At 33.6% G+C, this 4,624-nt stretch overlaps 1 non-coding gene across 1 annotated transcript; it reads right to left on the bottom strand.

The window, feature by feature from the left end:
- Positions 1-2,677: 2,677 nt before the first annotated feature.
- Positions 2,678-2,784, bottom strand: LOC131178265 (small nucleolar RNA R71). The gene has a single exon (XR_009147399.1). It is a non-coding gene; the product is annotated as a small nucleolar RNA R71 (small nucleolar RNA).
- Positions 2,785-4,624: the final 1,840 nt, after the last annotated feature.

Genomic DNA, 4,624 nt, shown 5'->3' with positions numbered 1-4,624 from the left:
CAACAATAATACAAAAATTAATGTCAAAATAAATATTACCTAAAAATTTTCTACAATAATCATAAAATGTCATATATGAAAAAAAATGTCACATGAATAATAACAAAAATTAGCTCAAAATTAAAATTACCTAAAAATAAAAATTACCTCAAGATTCACAACAGTAATTTTATACAATAGTTATTTTTATTATAAAAATATTATTTAACAACAATAATTAAAAAAAATTACTTTTACACTTACAAAAAATTGTTTTTTTTTAGAGTGTATAGGAATTTTAATCAATAATAATATTTTTTTTTACAGTATTATAAAAAATTATATTATAGTAATTTTTATTATAAAATTAGTATTTAACATCAATAATTAAAAAAAATGTAATATGAATAATAAAAAAATTTACCTCATGTTATACTCATTTCATATAGGCATTTTAAGGTAGTTTTGTATCCATTTTGCCCTTATTGTTTAGTATATTCTATGTTTTTAGCTTTATTTTAGCTTATTTGTTAACTTTAGATATTTTATATTTGATTTTTGTAATTTAGTTGTTTTTAATAGGATTTTGTGGCAAATCGAAGATCAATGAGTGCATTAGGAAGTGATTTGAAGAAATTTGGAGTTCTTTAAGCATAGAGGAAAGTTGAAGAAATCAAGCCATGAAAAAGCAAGTTAGCCGAAATTTGCCTGAGACTTTGCTTAAGATCCTGCTTAGGATAAAGCGGTAGTGCTTAAGGTGCAGCACAAGTCAAGCATGAGCAGAAAAATCTATTTTACTCTAAGTCTGCCGAGATTTGCTGAGGGTCTGCTTAACCTTAAGCGAGCAGTCACGACAGTTTGAAATTTGCTAAGAAGCTGCTTAGGGTTAAGCCGAACCCTAGGCAGACTGCCCAGAACGTGAATAATGCTGCTGACTTGGATAATTTTACACCTCATTTCCTATCCACTCCTTGGCTCTTATTTACTTTTAGGGCAACTTTTTGGGACCATATAAATTCATCATTTTAATAGTTTTTGCCACAAGAGGAAAGCAGGGAAAAACAAAAAGGAAAGAAAAATATAATAGAGAGAGGAGAAAACGCCATTTCTCTTGTGGAGGAGCTGCTGCAACCATTTTTGGAGCTCTAGAAACCAGAGTTTTGGGTTCTTCTACCTGGGTTTTTTTTATTTTAGCCCTCTTATCATGTTTTTCTTTACTTTTCCGTCAATCATTTTTGTAAATACCATTATGAGTAAGTAAACTCTTTAGATTTTAGAGTTGGGAAACATGTTTTAGATTAATTTATAGATTTGGACTGGCTATTTCCTTATTTTACATAAATATGAGTTTTGATTCTTTCCTTGTGTGCTTGATTTACTTGCCTAATGTTGGTACCCATTGGGTATTGTGTTAATCTTTGATTGAAGGACCGAAAAGTGAAAGTCATTGATAGATAATCAAGGATTGGAACTTAAAATCACCTAGATTTAGAAATAAACTAGGATTTTAAGAGGAATTAATTATTGGTTACAAAACTTAATGGGTTTTAAAGTAATCAAATAACATACGAAAGTAGTTTTGGTTATTTTAGAACACACTTTGGTTTGCTTGAAAAAGATATCAAAGGAATTTAGAATCAATTTTCTTCAAACTCTATTTTTCCCTAAAAATTGGAATGCCCAAGACAAATCCCAATTAATTTATGCATAAACCCCCAACTCTGGAATCACTTTTAACATAATTAGATTTTGATTTGAATTACCCATTGTTAATTTAGTTTAATTGCAAACTAGATTTAGAATTTATTTGCTTACTCTTTACTCATATTCTAATTAGATTAATCGACTTACATTGCTCATTTACATTTACCATTTATCCCTTAATTATTAGCCCAAATAATCGCTTCATTCATAGTTTGGTACTCAAACGGCAAATCCTTGTGGGAACGATACTTGATTCATCACTTTATTACTTGAGACGACCCGTATACTTGCGGATTCGCCACACCAAGTTTTTAGTGCCGTTGCCGGGGATTTGATTTTTGTTTGATATTGAATAATTGTTTGTTTGGTTAATTTTGGCATTTTATTTTATTTTCTTTTTACCATTTTACTTTGAGAATTTGTTTATTTTGTTTTTCAGGTGCTTTATTTTATGAGAAGAACAAAAAGTGAAGAAATTAATTTATTCTTTGATCCAGAAATAGAAAAGACAGCAAAAGCTTTAAGAGTAGAATCTAAAAGGAGAAAAGCTGAAATTAAAGTTCAACAACAACAAGAAAGAGCACAAGAGTAAGAGCAATTACAAGAAGAAATGGCCAACAACAATAACAACCGCTCTGTGAAGGATCATGCCTATCCTAACATTAGGGATTTCATGCCAAGTATCACAAGACCAAGAGTAGAAGCTAATAATTTTGAACTGAAGCCTGCACTCTGTCAGATGGCACAACAATCACAATTTGGAGGAAATCCAAGTGAAAGTCCACATGTGCATCTAGCACACTTTCTTGAGATCAGTGATATGTTGAAGATAAATGGAGTTTCTGATGATGCAATTCGACTCAGATTATTTCCTTTTTATTTGAAGGACCGAGCTAGAGAGTGGTTACATTCTTTGCCACCGGGTTCTATCACAACATGGGAAGAACTTTCTTAAGCATTTTTAGCTCAATATTTTCCACCAAGCAAGACAGCTAAGCTAAGAAATGAGCTGACTTCTTTCAAACCTAGAGATGATGAGAGCTTGTATGAAGCATGGGAGAGGTACAAGGATTTGCAAAGGAGATATCCACATCATGGGATTCCTAAGTGGATGCTTGTTCAACACTTTTACAATGGAGTTTCACCAGCTATTAGAAATACAATTGATGCATCTTCTGGAGGCGATCTTATGGAGAAATCTGAAGATGAAGCTTTTTCTGCTCTTGATAAAATTGCTTATAACAACTACCAATGGAGTTGTGAGAGGAATGAGATCAAGAAACCAGCTGGTATGTTTGAGCTTGATGCCATGAATATGATTAATGCTAAGTTTGATGCTTTGACAAGGAAAATGGACAAGCTAAGCATGAAAGTAGATTCTTCAGCTGGAGGTTCTAGTAATTCAGCAGAAGTTGGAGCTGCAAATGTCAATTGTGCAGCAGATTTTTCTGCACTTAATCAAGATTTTTCGAGTGAGCAAGTGGATTATGTGGGGAACTACAATCAAAGACTAGGTGATAACTCATTTTCTGCAACTTATGATCCAGCATGGAGAAACCACCCCAATTTCTCTTGGGGAGGTAAACAAGAACAACATCATAATTTTCAGCAACTTTCTGGGTATCAACAACATCAGAATTTTCAGCAGAATAGAGGTCCTCCTCCTAGAATTTCTAAACCTCAAAATGCACCTGCTCCACCTCTACCACAATAAGCACAACCAGACAAGACAGCTAGATTGGAAGCCATGATTGAGACTCTACTTGTGAGCCATCAAAGTCAACAAGAAATGATTTCTCAATTAGCATCTAAAGTGGATCAAATGGGAACACACAACAAGATGTTAGAGAATCAAATAGCTCAACAAGCTAGCTCTTCAAATAATAAAGCATTTGGGAAGCTCCCTAGCCAGCCAGAAAATTCAAGAGAGCATTGCAAGGCTATTACATTGAGGAGTGGAAAAATATTGGAGAATGGAGATAAAAAGATTGAAGAGAATATTGAAGAAGAGAAAAACAGAGAAGGAGATGAACAAACTGAATCTGAAGTTAGAATTGAAGCTGAGAAAGAAAATTCAGTGGAAGAAAAAGGAAGAAGGAGAGGGAAAGCAAAGAAGAAGAACCTAAATATGTTGCACCTAAAGCCTACATGCCACCTTTACCATTCCCACAAAAGTTCCAGAAAGCGAAATTGGATAAACAATTTGGTAAGTATTTGGAAGTATTGAAGTCTTTGCATGTGACTATTCCTTTCACTGATGCCTTAGCACAAATGCCTTCATATGCTAAATTTTTTAAGGAGATTCTATCTAATAAGAAGAAATTGGAGGAATTTGAGACCGTAGCTCTCACGGAAGAAAGCAGTGCTATTTTGCAAAATAAGCTTTCACCCAAACTGAAAGATCCTGGGAGTTTTTCCATGCCATGTCACATTGGGGATATCAGCATAGATAAGGCTTTATGTGATCTTGGAGCCAGTGTTAGTCTGATGCCATTGTCTATCTATAAGAAAGTGAAGATTGGAGAAATGAAGCCTACTACCATTTCACTACAACTAGCAGATAGGTCTATTAAATTTCTAATTGGGGTAATTGAGAATGTTCCTCTGAAAGTTGGAAAATTTTTCATACCAGTGGATTTTGTGGTATTGGAGATGGAGGAGGTTATACACATTCCTATTATTCTTGGTAGACCTTTCCTTGCTACTGCTGGAGCTGTGATTGATGTAAAAAATGGGAGGCTGCTACTGCTGGAGCTGTGATTGATGTAAAAAATGGGAGGCTTACATTATAAGTTGGGGAAGAGAAAGTTGAATTTAATTTGTTTCAAGCAATGAAAAAGAAAGATGATTCAAATTCATGCTTGAGAGTTGATGTGATAGATGAAGAGGTCAGAGAAGTGCTTAAAAAGCAACATCCTAAAGATCCCTTAGAAGCTTGTTT

Source organism: Hevea brasiliensis, chromosome 2 (genome assembly GCF_030052815.1).
Source record: "Hevea brasiliensis isolate MT/VB/25A 57/8 chromosome 2, ASM3005281v1, whole genome shotgun sequence".
Classification (NCBI taxonomy): domain Eukaryota; kingdom Viridiplantae; phylum Streptophyta; class Magnoliopsida; order Malpighiales; family Euphorbiaceae; genus Hevea; species Hevea brasiliensis.
The sequence above is the reverse complement of the archived record's forward strand: the minus strand, read 5'-3'. Positions and strand labels throughout refer to the sequence as shown.